The sequence below is a fragment of the Physella acuta genome, unplaced genomic scaffold, assembly GCF_028476545.2.
Source record: "Physella acuta isolate Inbredline_101_S28 unplaced genomic scaffold, ASM2847654v3 ptg000632l, whole genome shotgun sequence".
Taxonomy (NCBI): domain Eukaryota; kingdom Metazoa; phylum Mollusca; class Gastropoda; family Physidae; genus Physella; species Physella acuta.
Window position 1 is genome coordinate 145,993 of NW_026732151.1, and position 21,322 is coordinate 167,314.

General features: G+C 32.7%; 1 non-coding gene across 1 annotated transcript; it reads right to left on the bottom strand.

Moving 5' to 3' along the window:
* Positions 1-1,979: 1,979 nt before the first annotated feature.
* Positions 1,980-2,052, bottom strand: Trnat-ugu (transfer RNA threonine (anticodon UGU)). Its single transcript has one exon. It is a non-coding gene; the product is annotated as a tRNA-Thr (tRNA).
* Positions 2,053-21,322: the final 19,270 nt, after the last annotated feature.

The window sequence follows — 21,322 nt, forward strand, 5'->3', positions numbered from 1 at the left end:
TTTTACCTCCCTTTAATATTTTGTTTGTTATTACAGGGGAGAATAACTGCTTACAATTTGCTACTTTTACAAAAAAAAACTTGTAAAAAAATAAGTAAATTACAAAGTATACCAATTGTCGCTCTTGTCATACAATAAATTATTTATATCAATCTTAGAATAATCAATATTATGGTAATTGATTTATTTTGAAATAATTATTAATTTAATCTTAATTTAGTTCCGTATAATTTTAAAAAGGAAGTTGTGAGAGAACTGCTATAGATACAAATGTTTAAAAAGGCAGAATGTTTGATCTGTTGTGTCTCATTGTACTCGACATAACATACCAGCTGCTTATAATAATTAAAACATTTATTTCAGCTCGACTTAAAAGCTCAAACCCCCTCAACCCACCAAGACTATGAAAAACAAATCCGTTGAATCACCTTTGAATTACACATTTGCAATTTCAGGTTTAAAAATAAGATTGTAATTAGACGTTTTGTATTAGTTCTTTTTATAAACAAACCATCTTAAATAAATTTAAGTAGGGTACAAGTAAGAAATAAGTATTACTATTGTAAATCTGTATAAGTCCTCACAAAACGATTATGAAAACTGTAATACTTAAGCGAACATGGCAAGGCAAACTGACGCTGTACATTACATGTCTGAGGCACAAAAAAATGTCAAAAGGGACAATCATTCACTATAACTTTCAAATATATTACACTTAACTAAAAGGATATAGTTACCTTAATTAACTTATGTTGAACTTTGCAGCAATTACCAATCGCTAAAATTTTTCGAGTGACGCCACAACCGCTAGTCTGGTGCAGAGGCGTTGCACCCTTACCGGCGCCCGGGGACAAACTTTTAATTTGCAACCCCCCCCCCCCCCCCCCACCTCAAACTTTCTATTTGCACCCCCCTCCCCATATATTTTTTTTTTATATTTGTAATGCAAAATTGCTGCTAAAATGAGATTTTAATTTGTTTTTCCAACCCATTTTGGCGCCCCCTAAGGTCGGCGCCCGGGAACATATACAAACCCCCCCTCCCCTCGCTACGACTCTGGCCTGGTGCTGCTTACGAAAATAAACCATTACGTCATAATCCCTTTGTTTATCTACTTCTACAAAAAAGTTTTTTGTTTACCACTCCTCGTGTTACCAGACTGGAAATAAACAATAAGAAAAGTTACCCTTGTACGAGCATTCAGGCTATTCTTAGAAACAAGAGACACCACACAAGCAAAGCCTTGTCTAAAAAAAGAAAATTATCCAGTTTCTTACAGGCGTCTCTTCGAAAAAAAGTCTCCCCCCCCCCCCAGACGAAATAAAATGTATATAGAAAATGTATACTTTTATACTTTTAACAGTGTCCCTTGACTTCCCGTTGGGTCGTCAGGATCAGTGCTGTGTAAAGGGCATAATATAGCACCGATTCTAGCCGGAAAAAGATATGCATGCGCGATGGCGATGTTTTCGATGGTACTGCGCATGCGTGTGTTTTCAAACAAACCGCAGAACCATAACCCTCTCCCTAACCCTAGCCCTAGCCCGAACTCTCGCGCAGCTATTAAGGCCATTGCGCATGCGCAGAACTATTGTGTTTCTTGTTTCAGCCGAAAAAATCTTTTTCCGAGTAGTCACTTCGTATTTATTAATTGTACACACTTCACCATTCATATCATGTAATACATCATTTGATATTGAGCCTTATACTGTGTTTTAATAATGTACAGTATTTTATGTATGTTCTTTCGTTGATTAACTGGCGATTGAAAAAGAAAAGATAGTTAATGAAAAAAACATAATTATAGGCCGATTTAACAGAACCCAATTTACTACCCATTCGATATGATGCATGCAACGCATGCTTTTTTTTTATTTAACGCGCTATCTACTAGGTATTGTTAAATTGTACTTTAACAAAAAATATGACATTAATCAGCAACACCCAAATATCAGATTCGTATGAGAAAAAAAGGATAAAGCCCCCAGTGAGGATTGAACTCACGACCCCTGGTTTACAAGACCAGTGCTCCAGCCACTGAGCTATGGATGCTTAGTTGTCTACGTTAAATTCAGTTTGTACACTAATACCATATACAAATATTGTTCATTTGATTTTGTTGAAAATTTGCCGAAATAAAATGTAGATTTAAAACCTGAACTTTAATTGAATTCGTTGTTGGATAATTAAGGTAAAATTTAAGGATAATCCTCTATACTGCTTTATTTTGAACTCAGATTTTGTTTTATGTAGATGTTATATGATAAAGTAAAACTAATACCTTAACACTCCCCACAGACGTGTAGTATGAGCTATGTGTCTAGTACACAGAAACATCTGGTTGTTATCGATTCATCCGCTAATCTCATTCAAACAATTTTATCGTTTTTAAACTTGTAACTAGAATAGTAAATTTTTTTTTCAGTACTACTTTGGTTTAGTTTTGGATTGCTTTATTTTTTAAAATAGATTTTTTTCACCAAGTTATTTATAGTTATTTAATATCCTTAAAAAATCTGAATATAGTTACGTTTTAATAACTTCGTTTATGATTAGTTTAGTTATTTATATTTAGTGAGTTAAATAACAAATTATTTAAGCAAAAATAAGACTAAATTTTACTAGCAGCCAACAAGTTACAACACAAATGTATTATATTATTCTTGAATCTGTAACGAACAGCTCATTTACTTTTGTTCTTTATTTCATCAACAAGAAAGGCGTAGAGACAAATGGATAAAAGGTTAAAAGGGCATGCTCAAAACGCTGTAACAATTTTCAGATAAAAGGGAAATAACCAAAGAAAATATTCAGATTTTGTTTAAAATCTGTTATTTCCGCAGATTCGATAACAGCGCTACAGTTTAAAGAGCTTCAATTGATTAAAACAGGTTTGTGTGGTGTACATATATTTAACATAATGTCCATAATTTATTGATTTTGAGCAATTATTGTAAAATGCCAAATTTTACATAAAATAGAAGATTTGTTGGACTCATTAAAGTCTGTTGTCAAAATTAGTTTCGTGTTCATTACCGCAAAAAAAATGTTGTTGTAAAATGCATAAAGAAGAAAGACAAGAGCAAATACCGTTTCTAAAAGATAATGTCAGAAAAAATGCTGAAGTCGACATAAATACCCAAAATATACAAGTGTACTCTTTATTTTAATATTTTTGATCATGCTTAATAAAACAAATATAATGTTTAGTGGTATGTTTTCCACACCAAACCTAACGATGCCTATTATTATATTTAATTTGTCCCTTACGTAAGGGATCCAGAAATACTCTTAAGACCAAGAAATGCCTGTGATTAAACAATATTTTAACACTAGTTAAATAATAATTCTTAAAATAAAGCTAATGTTTGTTAATGTTTATTAATTATAAATGAAAATATGGTACACGTTGTATTTTATTTTATCCATAACTAGTTCACAAATTTTTGCCTATGGAATAATTGAATTTATCATATAAGTAAAACAGTAATAAACATGGTGCATTTTGTTATGAGTTGTTCGATTCGTTTTTGTTTGAGCTATTTTGTTAAGTTATTTCCCTTGTATTTAAAAATTGTGTCCCTTCAGTAAGGGGTACAGAATTAATATTAAATAAGGGATTTTCGTGTAATTATTTTTTAATATAGTAAATGTTTTTTTGAGTGAAAACGATATATAAGATAAAGGTTGAAACAATCGATATTACTGCACGAAACAGTGATTTATATAAAATTATGTAAATTAAAATTTTGAAACATAAAAAAATAACATCGTATTATATTACTACTTTCCCAATGAAATGTGTACTGCGTTCTAATTAGCTTTAAACTTTTTTGAATATATCAATATATTTTTTTCAAACGATTAATTTACTTTTCCCTAATTTTCTTGCAATTTTTTAATTAAATAAAATTCACAAATATCTTATTGTCAAATTAAATATAACCAGACATTGTAGCGTTACACGCCTGGAGGAGGGGGTGGGTGGATCGCATCAAAGCAAAAAAAAAACATATACACACGTACATTTTAATTGAAGTTCCAAAATGCATTCAACTAAAATTGAAAACTCAGGAATTGTTGGGGAGGATGACTTCTAGAAGGATTGAGCTGATATTAGAGTAAACATTGCTAGAACCTTCTGTGTTAATCACTGACTAAAGATTAGCACATCGCTATTATTGACTTTCAACAATTTAAAGATATTAGTTTTGTTCACTGGCCACTTGACATGTCTGACTCGACATGATGGCCCAAACACATTGGGCCACAACACGGGTGGCCAAAGGCAGTATAGATCTTAACCTATGGGCCACGATGATGTGACTTCTGAGAACGGGTTTGTAGCGGGTTGTTATAGTTTGGGTTGAACTTTACCAGGAGTCTCCTAAATTTATTTCTTTATCAAATCATTGTCCCATATTTAGATTTGATGCAACATTTTACTGTTGGCTTTGTCAACTTCTGGCTCCAATAACATGAGTAAACATAGTAGAATTTCAATATGGATTATTCTTTATCACTGTTTGAATAAGAAGAGTAAAAATGCATGCAATTTACTAAACATCCGAGGTTTAGTTTTTGTTAACGCCAACCTCATGTCAGTATCATTATTTAATGTATTTCTTTGTTTTGTTTTTAATTGGAGAAGTGTTTAAAATCCACTATCGCAGAAATATGTAAACACAACATTGAACTAAAACTCGAAAGGCAATCAATTTCACCTTTGGGTATGAATCGTGTACACTACAACAACATTGTGTGAGCAGTGTTTCATCTCATGCGGAATCATTACGCAAATTCAATAATTCATCTTTGTAATTTATCGGGAATGCTGGCAACATCAATGGGAGCAGAGTATGAGCAGAGGCGTAGCGACCCTTCCAGGCGCCCGGGGACAAACTTTTCGATTTAGACCCCCCCCCCCCCTCTCAAACTTTCGATTTGCACCCACCTCAACCTTTCAATTTATTTTTCCAACCCATTTTGGCGCCCCTTAAGGTCGGCGCCCGGGGACATATGTCTCCCCCCCCCCCTCGCTACGCTACTGAGTATGTGTATCCTGGGCAGAACAGATTCTTCTTCTTTCAGCTCAGGTAAAATAACGCCGCAGTTCGTTTCAAGAGATTCAAGATGCCCAGAAATCGCTTCTTTCAAATTGTTATTTATCTCACAATCATATCCATCTACCACGCTGCAGATTTTCTGAAACACAACAATATTTTTAAGATTTATTTTTTCTTCGCCAGTTTCGCATCTTTGAAAAAAAATGCCCCGAAATTATCATTAAAGAAATCATTCGTTTAGGTTCCCAGAAGCTTCAGGTTAGGCTTATGTTGATGTTCAAATATATCTGCTATGTATGATACTCTCTCCATCTACTCTTTGTTGTTAAAGTATATCAAATGGTGTTGTTTCCTTTGACTTCTAAGAACAACTTGATTTCATTGTTCAATTCAAAAACATTATTCGCAATATTTCGTTAGACAGCCAGCCAACTGTAGTGTAGAAAAGCAGAACCTCGTGATCGTTATTCATGTCTTTGCGCTGTTCTTTAAGGGCTCCAGATTTAATATTTACGACTTTTATTAGCAATGGAGTCGGAAGAGTCTTGCTGGCGAGAGAATGCCAGTGGATCATGCAGTGGATTCCTCTCGGTTAGAGAGCTAAATCTTTTTCTGTTTTCTAGAAGCCCAATTTAGACCTAAACATAGATGGCGCACCATCTGTACAAACCGCACAGCCGTTTTCGTATTTTAATCATCCAGTTAAAAAAAAAAACGATATCTTCATAAAATACCAACTCTTCTTTGCTATCATCTGAATGAATATATTTCACAAAGACAAGCAACTACGAAAACAAACTCAAATGATGTTTTAGTTTTGAAGGTTTCATAGACTCATGACTGAGAACAACTTTGGGTCATACGTGCTTTGACCACAGGTGCTTTGACCATAGGGGGTTTGACCAGAGGGGCTTTTACCACAGCGGAGCTTTGACGATATGGGGTTTTACTATAGGGGCTTTGTCCAAAGCGGGGCTTTGTCTAAAGCGGGGCTTTGAACACAGCGGAGCTTTGACAATATGGGGTTTGACTATAGGGGCTTTGTCCAAAGCGGGGCTTTGCCCACAGATGGGCTTTGACCATATGGGTTTTGACTACAGCGGGTCTTTGACCACAGCGGAGCTTTGATCTCAGAGGGGGCGGAGGGGGGGGGGGATGGTAACCATAATATATAGATTTTAAAATAAAAATGATTGATTGTTCTTTTGATTTCAATTTATGATATAATCAATACGATTTCATACATGTTTCCAGAGAGTCCATTAATAGTACTAAAAAAAGTCCTCAACGATATTTTAGTTTTGCAATCTTGTCCGTTTGTCTGTGTGTGTATGTGTGTATGTGTGTATGTGTGTGTGTAAACATGATAACTTGAGTACCGTTACAGCTAGGTTGATGAAATTTCATATATAAGTATTATATCAAAATCGTAGATCCTTATCAACTTTTGAGCGATTTCCGAGTGGAACTTTTTCTACTTTCAATTTTTCAAAAGCATATAACTTGAGTACTATTTCAGATAGATAAATGAAATTTCACATGTAAGTAAAATATCTAATTCTCTGCCTTCTGTTAAATGTTGAGTAATTTCTGTTGAACGGAAGTAGTAATTTTTGCTATTTCCGATTTCTCAAAAAACAAATGTAAATTTATAAAGGACTAATAATATTCCGCACTATTATCCACATTTTATTTGGCGTTCACTTGGTGTGCAATTCTTTTTGCTACGAGATTCTATTCTATTTTAAAACGTTTAAGTATTTAAAATGGATTAAAAATCATGTCTATATCCTGAGTTGCCATCCCCTGTTGTTTCATATAAGAATATTCGAGAAAGTTTAGGGGATATCACTCCCGGTTTTTTTTTTATTTGTTGAAGCGTAACATAATAATAATAAAAGTGTCTAATGGGTGAATAATTAAAGCAATTAATACAATAAATATGTGATTAGATGGAGTTACCTAATACAATGTACATTCAATAATGCATTGGGAGATGAATTGTTTACATCAGTAAAGGGAGAGAAACAATACTTTCTTGACTTTCGTGGTATATCCACATTTGTTTCCCTTTGACCGGAAGACTGAAAAAGTCAAATTGAGGATGAAAGAAAAGTTTGTTAGTTAAAATCACAAGGGGTTGTGTGAGGAAACCGAAGTGGCCTTCTTCAAAGGTAGGCGATCCAATATACGGATAGGCTCAGTTTACATGTTAAAGTGTTCTTGAGTGTTTATTTTTTTTACACCCGTTGGTCCCAGGTTATATATTGTTTGATAGCTATAATTTTACTCTATGAATTTTTTTAAATTGTAAGATCCGTAAGAGCAAATATTCATTATAATTAAAATAAAAATAGTTTTAAACGTAACCGAGAGATGCGTAATTGTAGCTGAGAGTTTAGGTCGATCGACTAAGGTAGTTGAATAGAGTTTTTGAGTAATCGTGTGATCAATAATCGTGTTTTGTGAATATTGAGCTATCAAGTAGATAATTGAGTACAGATTCTCAAGATTATTGTTTGCAGTTCGGACAAAGGAAGGAAGGGTACATATAGGTAACATAGTGTGGTCAATAGGGCAGTGGACTCTAGGGCATGTTACCTCACATAAGTTGATCTTTAAACTCGCAGATTACTTACTAAACGCTTAAGCATTCAGTCTAAACAACATTTGTACAGTTAGATAGAGTATATTTAAGACAATGCTTTATTTGTTTACACTTTCTTCATCTGTTTACACTTTGTTCATCTTTTGAATTTTTTTTTTCTAAAGGCAGCGGCTAATACAAGTAGGTTTAGCCTGGAGAAAAAGTGTTACTTCCCCTATGTAAATAAATAGAAATTTGAAAGGGGGACAATCCATGGCGATTGTTTATAACAAAAAATAAATATTTAATTAATAAACAAAACTCAATATAAATATCATTTTTTTCACACTGCTGTAAAAAACTAGACATTTTGTTTTATTTCTGCTCATCTACTTAACATATTGCATGAGTTTAATAAATAATGATAACAGAAAATAATACTATAAACACTACACATATTATAGAATTTATTATATATAAAACAATTTCAGTGTAGAGAATACTCCTCTGCGGAATAATATCAAAGTTTAGGACAATTTTTAGCACCCTTATAAGTGGGTAAAAATAAAAGATTGAAAATGTTTAATCAGTGACGAGTGTCGGACTGCTCGTATCTATTGCAACCATCCTCTACATCCAGCTACCCCAGGGGTCGGCATCTTGCGGCTCCTTTGATGTCAAGATGCGGCTCTTTGGCTCCATGCACAAATATTAATATTTGTTATATTTTATTTTCAAAACTCATAAAAATATTGTTCTGCAACACTCGGTAATGAATTATATAATAATAAACATAAACAATAAACACTCGCTATTCTATAAGAATATTTAGGTACTATTTTCAATGTACTTCCAATTAAACTGTTCATCACGAATAGACACGTTTAACTTCATGGTGGATATCACAAACAAAAACTAAATGAGCTAAATGTAAAACTGTAAGGAAAGGAAATCTCAGACTATGCCTTGCTTGAGAAGTGGATGTTTCGAAAAAAAAATCATTTTTTTTTATATTTTTGTTGAAGATACGAAGAGCGGTAAATCACTTGATTTCGAAAAATATGAAAAAAAATATCTAGAAACCAATGCAACTATTAGCATCAATTGCTTCAGCATTACAACAAATAAAACGAAGGATGGATTCACTGAGAGATTTGAGCAATTCAAAACAAATGCAAGTACTCTGACGTTCATAGTAGACTCTCTCCACACAAAAGCAAATGATAACTTCTTTGAACTTTTTGGAATTGATGCTGGTTCGTTTCAAATGCAATTGCTGGATTTGAAAACGACTCATTTGTGGAGCGGAAAATTCACAGAACTCAAGAACAAATAAAAATAGTTCGAGGTTCAGTAAAACATGCACGTTACGTTGCACAACTGGACAGCTCTAAAAGAAATGCCGCGAGTTGAGTCACTCATACATGACGCATGGAATAGATTTGCAGGATGGTACAGTAACGTGGGGAAGTTGACATCTGGAGTGCTGACGATCTTTAGGTCAACATATTCGTGCAAGCAAGAGTTCTCTTACATGAATATAATAAAAAAAAGTTAAGTAAGAAGCTAACTAACAAATAAAAATCTCGAGGCGTGCTTGAAACTTAAAACAAGAAGTTATGAACAAGATTTAAACAAACTTTCAAACGGCATGCAAGGTCAATGCTTCCATTGATGAAACTAATAGAAATAGTCAATGATTATAGTTATATTATATGATTACTTATTTTATTATTCTATTAGAGCTAGCTAAAATACAATGATATGTTTTGTGCGAAACGTGTGTATTTAAAAATAATATATGAATAAATATAATTATTCCATATTTAAAGCTATTTAAATTTATAAAAACCTAATCCTAAATATTGGAAAAAAATGTTAGTGGCTCTTTAAAAACTGGTAAATTTTGTCTCAAAAGGTTGCCGAACTCTGAGCTACCCTAACAACTAATACGGTGGCTGGGCATAGTGCTGACAAAATTATCACTTCGTATGCCAACTACATTGAAAAAGAAAAGATGCATGAAAGAAACTCTGCAGGCAGAGACTTATTTAAGATTAGAGAAATTAATTAGGTAGTAATGCTAGTGTCTTTATTATCAAGTATCGATGACGTTATTAGTATTGTGTGTACTTTTCCGTCCTTAAAATATTTCCTGTATGTTCCTTTCACGTCACATTTTGTTTTCCGTTTGACGCTGAAAGTTTTTAAATGTGCTCGTGTTTCTGTATATTGTCCCTGAATGACGGATAGACAGAGTGCCAGTAAGACAGAGAGACATAACGGTGAAACTGGAGCTATTATTGTAGAATAAAACGAATTGCTTGTTACTGGTGTGTTGCAAACATATGACTTGCCTATTTCCTAATGTTGTACAACCTAATCTATAAAGATTGGTTGCCTATTGCCTAATGTTGTACAACCTAATCAATACAGGTGGCTTACCTCTTGCCTAATGTTTACTACCTAATCTATACAAATTACTTGCCTATTGCCTAATATTGTACTACCTAATCTATACAGATGACTTGCCTATTGCCTAATGTTGTACTACCTAATCTATACAGATTGGTTGCCTATTTCCTAATGTTGTACAACCTAATCTATACATATGACTTGATTATTGCTTAATGTTGTTGTACCTAATCTATACAGATGACTTGCCTATTGCCTAATGTTGTACTAACTTATCTATACAGATTACTTGCCTATTGCCTAATGTTGTACAACATAATCTATACAGATTGGTTGCCTATTGCCTAATGTTGTACAACCTAACCTATACAGATGAATTTCCTATTGCCTAATGGTGTACTACCTAATCTATTAGGATGACTATGGTTTAAACGTGGAACCATTTGATTACGTTACCTGCCCGTACATAATACAATTTAAAAAAAAAAAAACAGGTAATTTATTAGGTTTATTACCAGTTTAATATAAAGATTGTTAGTGGTTTTAACGACGCCATTACTGTCCACTAATTGTTACACATTTCTTATCCTTTCTCTCCTTTTGTTCAGTGGTTCTAACTACGTTTTCATCTAGACCAGCGGTTCTTAAACTGTTGTCCAGTAGTAGTACGTACCGTTCTAAACCCCTCAACAAGAGGGGAAACAATCCAACCTGTGTATCATCATACAACTTTCTAACGTTAACACAGTGGACACAGACGACACTTGAACAAAAACATATTAGTGGAAATAATATTTTCTGTAGGCCAACCAGAACAAGCCTTTGCCGTTATGAAGGTTAACAAAGGGGACAACTGGACATTGGATTGTTGATCTGTCGTCCACACTAAAAAACATCAACTATAATTTAATTTCCCTTTTTCAAGGGAGCCAGAAATAGCTTATAAATATGTTATAAGAACTAGAATGTTGAGTGAAGTACACACATTATCAATAGTATTTTTTAAAAAATGATCTAGTGTTTGAAATTTATAATGTAACGGTTAATTATATTACATATGTAAAAATTTAAGAAGGTAATTAAAGTTTCATTAAAAATGTAGAAGATGAAATGATTTTCTACACTAGTTGTAAATGTTTATTTACAGTTATATTTATTAGGTATGCATATATTTCTTACAAGCCACTGCTAAAAGTTGTCTCCCTTGTTAGTTTTTTAAAATTAAAATATTTAACATAGGGGAAGTAATGCATTTTGTCCAAGCCAAGTTAACTTGTGCTTGCCGCTGCTTTTAAAAAAAGGGGGAAAAAAAGAAAGATAAACATTTCCTAAATAGATTAAACATTATCTAAAATATTTATTTTTTCAACTGAGCAAATGATATTTTGACAAAGCCAAGTTTACTTGCACTTGCCGCTGCTAAAAAAAATAAAGAAAGAAAAGAAAGATGAATATTTTCTAAACAGATTAAACATTGTCTTAAATATTCATTATTTCAACTAAGCAAATGGTGTTTAGACATAATGCTTAGACGCTTTGTAAGTTAGCAATCAGTTTTTCAAACCAATTTCAGTTAGCTGGACGAAATATTTGTGTGTAAGTATTAGCTCATATAAATTTTTCTATCATCTTTTGAGGGATTTTCGTTAACTGGAAGTGGTGTAAGTTACCGGTTAAACGTCCACTGATGTCATGTGATGGGGTCCACCTTGTGAGGCTAAAGATCTGTACTGTATCGTAATACAAAAACTCTAGACGATAGTCATAATATCTATAGAGTCGATGGGCCCGTTGTTTAAACCACTGTACATACGTCTGGCCTTTCGCTCAATAAGTTTTAAAAAACGGTAAACAATAACGGCCTCGTTTTAAACAGCTGCATTCATTGGATATTTATAAAATATCACAAGTTTAATTAATTACTTATTTAGTAGTTATGGTAAACAACTGACATAAGTTTTCTCCCTTACTTGTTTTTTCTTCATATTTACATGAGGCGGAGTAACACTTTTTCTAGAGATCAAAATTTTCAAACAAATGAAACATTGTTTTAAATATTATCGATCTCAAATCAACAAAGTTTGTTTAGATTGAATGCATAGGCGTCTTGAAATTTAATTTTTTTTTTTAAACTGAACAATATTGTTTAGACTGAATGCTTAGAAGGTTTATAAGTAAGCAATCATTTTTTCAATAAGAAGGCAGTCAGGTGGACGAATTATTTTTGTTGATATTTATTAGCTCATATACGTGTTTCTACCAAGTTATGGGACCTGACTGTCTATGTGGGTAATGTAGTAGAGCTCATCTGTCTCTTTGATCTCAGCTGTTGAAGGGATAATTTAACCAACTCTGTGATGATCCGTCTTTACGTTGACGTTGTCTAGCATAATTCAGGTACCCAACAGACAGAGCTGAGTAGACTCCGACCTACCGAGTCATACACGGAATCCGAACTCGAGATTTTTTTGTTATCAGTTACAATCTAGAATTTAGAAAAGAAATTATAAATACATTATTTCCCCTGCAAATAAAAACAAGAAACAAAATTGACATGGGAGGTAATTTCGTTTTGTCACCGCCTCCGGGAAGTAACTCGCTTTTATCACCCCATTTTTCTCTAAAGCTTCGTTGGAAAGACCACACTTTAAAAAAAAAAATTGTAAGCAGTAGTTAATTAAAATGTATTTTAAAATGACACATTCGTTTTGTATTTGGGCTTAACCTTCAAATTTGAATGGCATACTTTAATTAAGGTCACAATTATTTAAAAAAAAAATTCATTTCGGATCCCTAATCAATAAAGCAAGTATTTAAACGGAGCTACTACAAACTTTGTATACCGGTACAGGCATTACCGTCGTATAATGACTTTTCATAATGCTATAAAGAGAAAAAAACGTTAATAAAAGATCTTTATTGTCATATCCGCACACTGTGACATCAACCCTGACAACAACACAAAGTTACTGATTTAAAAAAAAATGTTTTTATATAATAAAATAAATTAACAATATAGAAACCTGAACAAAACTTCTAGTTGACCGTTTTAACATCTCATACATCTAGTATATAGTGTTTTTCGAGGTTTTTATGTATTATAAAACATTTACAAAACCTTTTGTGAACACAAGATGGATTTTAATAGTGTTATTAAAAATGGTAGTCCTATACCAAATCTATTTTCAAAGAAACAGTTAACCTAAAATAAGATTTTAAATCTACATTTACTTTTTTTTTTGCATTATAACAACCAGGCGTGGCCAATGCGGCAGAGCAAACCAGAAAGTCTCGAGTTCAAAACCGTGTCCATGTCAGTAGAACGTACTGAACACACCCTCACTTTTTATTTATATCAATTGATATATAGTATTCGTTCATTTTCCCTGAAGCTTTAGGTTAAGCTTGTGTTGATGTTCGAATATATCTGCTAGGTATAATACTCTCTCCAACCACTCTATGTCGTTTTAAGTTTATGTCAAGTTTCCTTTGCACTTCCAAGAACAATTTGATTTCAGATTTCAATTCAAAAACACGAATCAAAACATTTCGTTTGACAGCCAGCGTACTGTACTGTAGAAAGGCAGAGCCTCGTGATCTTTATTAATGCCTTAATGCAAACGGCATTCGGGCAAGTATCTTTCCGGAATAGGTCGTAGACCCCCACCCGTGGAGACGTAATGCTTTGCTGGATTAGAGTTATAGTATCTGATAAAATATAGTGGCTGGCAAAGATTTATATATACACACACACACACACACACACATATATATATATATATATATATATATATATATATATATATATATATATATATATATATATATATATATATATATATATATATATATATATATAAATATATATATATATATATATATATATATATATATATATATATATATATATATATATATATATATATGTGTGTATATATTTATATGTACTTTAGTGGTTTGGTCCTATGTATGTCGTTTTATCCCTGTCGCGATTTCTAAAACTTCATCCGTTAACCTCACGTACTGCTCCACAATCTACCATCACAAACCTGGGCTGCCAATTAATTACAATCGATTACTGCGTTAATCCTCGGATTTCGAGTTTTAGTACAGATAATTAACACCTTATAGCGCTGTCTTGAAAATCAAGGATTGTGGGTTGAATTTTCACTACAAGGGAATGGGAGGGTGGGGATAATAGTCCTTCACTAGCTACTGATAGTGTTTTAAAGCAAAATATTTTCAATCGTAGCATTGATAGTGTCAATTTTACAAAGTATGAATTACTGGAAAGTAGAAAATAAAACCAATAAAGAGCGGACACACGGTTATATTTGAAATTAAAGTGGTAATTTTGGTTTTAGTTTCGGTTTCGAGAAAAAAAGAACTATTAACCTAGTGCCCGTTGTGTTTTTTAAATTTTTAGTTGTAAATTTTTTTGAACTTCAACTAAAATGGATATGTGTTTATGTGTTTTTTGTATTTTTTGTGTGCTTTAATGCGATCCACTCCACCCCCACATTCAAACGTGTAACGCTACCACGTATGGTAAAAATTTAACATGAAACCCACACTCTTTAAGACAGTAAGATATTCGTTTGTGAATTTTAAAAGGTTTCATAATTGCAAGAAAATTTTGGTAAAAATAAATTGTGCGTGTTTTTTTTATTGTTTTTTTTTAAACCGTTTATATTCAAAAAGTGGGATACTAATTATAACACAGTATAGACATCATTTGACAAGTAGCAATTTAATACAATGTGGGTTTTTTATGTTTAACAATTTTAATTTGCATACAGTAATATCGATTTTTTCAACCTTTTTCTGTTATACTGTTTTCATTCAGAATAAACATTTACTTTACTGAAAAAAGTTACTTAATTAAGAAATAACGATGCATGACTAAACGACATTTTAAAAAAAATATTTAATCCTGTATCCTTCAAAGAAGGGACACAATTTTGAAAAGAGGGGAAACAACTTTACAAAATAACTCAATAAAAATAAATCGAACAACTCTTAACAAAATACACCATTTCTATTACTCATTTACTAATACCATGTATGCAATTATTTAATCAGCAAATAATTGTTTCCTAGTTGTAGATAAAAAGAAAATACAACTTATACCATACTTTCACTTAGAAACAAAGACACATTAGCTTTATTTTAAGATATGTAATTTAAGAATTGTTAAAATTTGCGTATAGAATACCTTTTTATTTTCAGTTAGCTATTTCTGGATCCCTTAAAGTGGGACAAAAGTACTTTTGATGAGTGTATGTTAGGGGTCGGCAAAATGCGGCTCTTTTGATCCCAAGATATGGCTCTCGAGGTCCCATACGCAAATATTAATAATAATATTATTATATTTACTAAACTCATAGAAAATATTATTCTGCAACCATATAATAACGAACGATATAATAATAAACACAAACAATAAAAACACGCTATTCTTTTAGAACATTTAGTTACTCCTTATTTCAATGTACTTCCTATTTAAGTGTCCATCCAAAATTGAAAACATTCAACATCATGGTGGCTATCATTTTTTGGAAAACGTGGATTGTTTCGAAAAAAATACTTGTTTTTGTTGAAGACACGGAAAAACTAATATCTTGAAGAAAACAAAGCTACTGTTAACATGAATCACTTCAGCATTAATATCAACAAAAAGAAGGAATTTTTCACTGAGAGATTTGACCACTTGAAAACAGATGGTGTTCATAGTAAATCATCTCAACACAAAAACAAATGAGATAAGCATTGAACCATTTGGAATTGATGTTGGTTCGATTTAAATGCAATCGCTGGATTTGAAAACCAAATATTTGTGGGGTCGTAAATTCACAGAACTCAAGAGCAAGAGTTGCAAAAGTTGGAGGTTAAGAAAAGAATGCAAGTTACACTTCACAAGTGCACAGTTCTAAAAGAAATGTCGCCAGAGTTTCTTCCAGGCATCTCTTTGCCACCCCCCCCCCCCCAAAGATAGTCTACCCCCCCCCCCCCCCATCCCGAACAAAATGTAATCTATATAGAAATTATAAACTTTTAACAGTGTCCGCCCCCCCCCCCCCCTCCGAAAATTTCAAGAAAAAAGTCTGGAAGAAACGCTGAATGTCGCGAGTTGAGGCACTTATGTTTGACGAATGTGACGCACCCATCCCGCCTACAGCCCAATCAAACAACTCGAGTTTGATAACGCAAAATTGTACTTTTCTTCCATTACTGATTGTCCAACTACATATTCGTTGTTTATACCAAAGTACCTTAAATGCTAGAAATGTAAAACAAATAAATACAAACATAACAATTTATATTATGTTTTTGCATCTGTAAGGTTTCTATTCTCGGCTGTTAATTCGTTTCCTTGTATTTTTTTTTTTTTTTTTTTTTTTTTTTTTAAATTGTTGATTTATTAATCTAATGTCAATGTGATCTACTAGACATATCACTGTGTCCACTTAATTGAAACGTACGTAAGTCTTCATGTGTAAACACACATACATACAGACACACGCACATATGGGGCAGAACTGGGCCCTTTTGACTCATTAAAGCTATCGTCAAACTTAGTTTCTTTTTCATTACCGCAAAAAGGTTATTGAAAAATTCATTAAGAAGAAAGACACGAACAAATACCGTTTCTATAAGATAATGACATAAAAATGCTGAAGTCGACATTAATACCCAACATACACAAGTGTACCCTATGAACCCAATTGTTGTTATCTTAAACCTCACTACCTACCATACTATACATGTATACAACATTTGTAGGTTTTAAAAATATTTGATCATGCTTAATAAAATAACTATTATATAGCTGGTAGCTCTTAACTAATGGCATTCATGTGTTTTCCACTTAAAATGACTTAGTACACACTAGGTGATAAAGTGGCTCCCTACAATAAAATGACTACAAATCGCCTCACAACAAACCTAGCGATACCGATTTATTTATTTTTCCTATGGGTTACATTGGTTATAAAAATGTTCTGGTGAAAGGATAATACAAAACGTCTAAAAAGAAATAGAGTTGTCTTGGTGATGGGAAGCGTTAGCTGTCAACTTTTAGAGCAGTAGTTCCCAAACTTTTTACCAGTGGCGACCTTCTTTTATAAAAAAAAATAAGTGACCCGCGACCCCCCATATAATTAAAAAAAAAATTAGTAAGAAACTTAATAAGCACTAAAATAAAACTTTCGAGTAGACATTCAATATCAATTATTCTTGATAACTGTTTAAAAACGTTTAGTAAAAGCGCATGCTATTAACTAAACATTTAATTTATTTCTTGATTTTGTTTTTAATTGGAGTAGTGTTGAAAATCTATTCTCACAAAGACAGCCACACAAGGAACTAAAACTCGGAAGACAATTAATTTCACTTTTGGGTATTAATGGTGCATACTACACCAAAATTGTGTGTGTAATTTTTTATCTGACGCGGAATCATTCCTCAAATTAAATAACTCATGTTGTAATTCATCGGGAATGCTGGTAACATCGAGGGAAGCAGAGACTGGGTTACTTTTAAATGCAGATTCCTCTTCTTTCAGCTCAGTTCAACTCGGTTCGTTTTCAAGAGAAGCAAGATGCCCAGAAATCTTCTTTCAAATGTTTTATTATTTTACACTCAGATTCATAAAAAATTTCAATATTTTCAATATTTATTTTCTTTGAAAAGAGATAATATTCGTTCATTTTCCCTGAAGCTTCGGGTTAAGCTTATGTTGATGTTCGAATTTATCTACTAGGTAGGATACTCTCTCCAACCACTCTTTGTTGTTAAAGTATATCAAAAGGACTTATTTCCTTTGCACTTACAAGAACAACTTGATTTCAGCTTTCAATTCTGACACACGATTCACAACATTTCGTTTGACAGTCAGCGTACTGTAGTGTAGAAAAGCAGAACCTCGTCATTGTTATTGATGTCTTTGCGCAGTTCTTTAAGGGCTCCAGATTTAATATAATTTACGACTATTACTAGCAATGGAGTCTTGATGGCGATGGCATATCGGTGAATCATGCAATGGATCCCCCTTGGTTAGGGAGATAATTATTTTTCTGAAAGCCCGATTGTGACCGAAACAAAGATGGCGCACCATCAGTACAAAGACCAGAACCGTTTTAACTCTTTTTAATCATCTGGTTTCAAAAAACGTGTTTATTTTCTTCATGCTATCTTCACATAATATCAACTCTTCTTTGCTCTCATCTCAATGAATTTATTTCACAAAGACAAGCAAAGCGAACACGAACTCACGTCTGTTGATTCATCAACTTAAAAAGCAAACACTGGTGGAAGCTTGATTTCCTTCAGAATGTATCCTTTGACATTTACAGACGACATGTCTCCTATGCGTCGCTGAATAGTATTATTAAACAGAGATATTTGTTGCATTTTACCGCAACGGAAACCCCCAAGAACCCGTGTTTTAGAGTGTCTGCGTAGGTATAAGTTATGCGGTCTTTGTAGGGTCCTGCAACGATTCTATAGTATATTTCATTGTAGCTTATAGGGTTCTGGGGATGGTATTGCTTTAAGTGCAGCTTGGTTTCATTTTCTTAGAGGTGTGTTAAAACGCAGAATACACATTAGAAGGTAATTAGGTTTGAATGCTCTTGTGCATGGTGCATCTCTAATTCCGAGGAAATTACTTTAATTAGGTAATTATTTTTATTTTCCCTTTATAGGGGGAGCCAAAATGTTTGTAATAGACATATGGTAAACAATTTTTTATTTTTATAAGTTACCTTTATAAAAACAATTTTCTTAAAATAAAACTAAAGTTTTTTTTTCATATATTTTAAACTATTCAATATGTATATAAAAAATAATATTTAGATATACATGATTTCAGTTTGCATTAAATTAGTTAAAAAATTTTATTCTATTAATATATTTGGCAAATCATACTAATTATTTATTTATGTATTTTTAATTTTTAATTAATAATCAATAGTGATACGTTGTTTCCCTTGTTTTGAATTTCCGAAATTTATAGGGGAAGTAATGCATTTGGTCTAGATCAAGTAATTTTCTGAAAGACTTTAGATTTCAACAAAAATACTTGACAGACGCCCCACTATCAATACTGCCAAACAGTGCTTGTAGCTAAGTGTAAAAATAAAAGTATATTAAAATGAATTAAATATCTCTTAAGATTCTAAAACGGAAGAACACTTACAATACAAACATACAATATGAATAAAATTAAACTCTGAAAAAAAAACACCATTGAACAGATGTAAACAGATCGATCACTTCAGGGTGAATGAGTAAATGATAAACTTTATCAGCCTAACGCCATTGTTTTTTCTCTCTCTGTTGGCGACATAATTATTTAGTGATTAAATGTGTTGGTAAGGAAGTCGCTTGTGTTTAACATATAAGACTGTTATATGTGTGTGTTGGTGTGTCCAACATATGAGACTGTTATATGTGAGTGTTGGGGTGCCCAACATATGAGACTGTCAATACGTTTTCATCTTTATTTTTATTTATTTTTAATTTATTTCAAAACAAAAGTATGTGCTTAGGCATATGTTTAAGGGGTCGGGGGGCCTAGCGATAGAGAGCAAGACTGCTAACCTGAAATTATCGAGATCGAATCCGGGTCCAAGTCAGTAGAACCATGATGTGTACCTAAATCATGTTATGGAAATAAAGAGCAAGAAACATATGAACTCTACTTCATCTGTCCAGTATAGCTAGGTGCAAAGATAATTATGTATTTTTTTATAAATTATATTTCCAACTTATATATCAGCATGTAAGCGTTTTCCTACATTATGTTTACTTAAATAAGTAGGCTAACTGATAATCTAGTTTACTTTACATTTGTATGAGTCAAATTGAGGTCAATATATTTATTATACATCAGCATTCTTTAACCATAACAGCCTAATTGATAAAAAACAACATTAACATTTAATAGAAACATACACACAATATATTGCAACAAATTATAACCTCATCATACCCCAATTTAATATTATACAACTTACGAATATAGCATTAATTGACACCCTGCTAAAATAACTGTTTGGGAGAAAATAATTTCAGCCATTCGCATGTTATAGTTGAATCATCCTACCTGCCAAGCCGTATGCCAGCGTCCCTGGCCACTTGACATGCCTGACTCGACAAGATGGCCAAAACATATTGGGCCACTGCATGGGTAGCCTACAGCAGCGCAGCTCTCAACATATGGGGCACGATGTGGTGGCTCCTGACACAGGTTTGTGGAGGTTGTTGTAGTTTTGATTGAACTTTACACGGAAGCTCCTTCGTGTATTTCTTCATCAGTTCATTGTCCGATGTATAGATACGATGCAACATTTTACTGTTGGCGAAACTATTATAGCTATTAGTTGAGTTAAGAGATGAATTATTCTGGCTTGCAAGAGTAGGGGAGGCAAACACTAATTTCTCGAGTTATGTGATATATACAATGTTGTTTCCCTTTAACTGTATGTCTGAAGTAGGGTTGTTTTTTTTTGATGATCAAAGAAAATGTTATTTCAGCTAACACCACGAAGTGGTTGCGCCTGGAAAAAAATAACTTTCCTTAGCCAAAGGCTAATTGTGATAACATTTTTTTTCCAAATCAAAACACTTGTGTAGCTATATAGAACAGTACATCCGATTTAAAGCCCTAGAAGAAAGCAACATAAAGTTAGGGGAAGTGAATGTAGTCCTCACTGTTATTTCACCATGACCGAGGATCTGACAAGTTAAAGAGTAAGTTTAACAGACGACATAATTACAAGAAAACAAAAAGCGATGTTATTATAATAACTACCTAACTAATTTCTTGTTACTAGTGTGTGCAATTCACAAAAAGATATACGAATGCAGAACTCTACAAAAACAAAACGCTGCAAATACAAAGCGCTACACAAAGTGAACGCTACAAAAACAAATCTCTACAATAAATGCTTAAAAATAAAATATATAAAAAACGCTTCAGAAACAAAATGCTACAAAAAAAAAAACTACAAAAGAAAACTTTTTAATAAAAGCTACAAAAATTTACAACGTTATAATAACAAAACAATAGAAAAATATAAAAGCGACACAAACCAAGCCACTGTTGTATATATAAATAAAATCATGCTTCTTATGAATTGATTATGGATCTTGTAGATACTCTTCACAGTTAAGTACACCCAAACATTTGTTGTTGTAGCTAAATAGCAATCAAATAGCAAAAATAGTTTTCGCTGCAGTAATTATTATT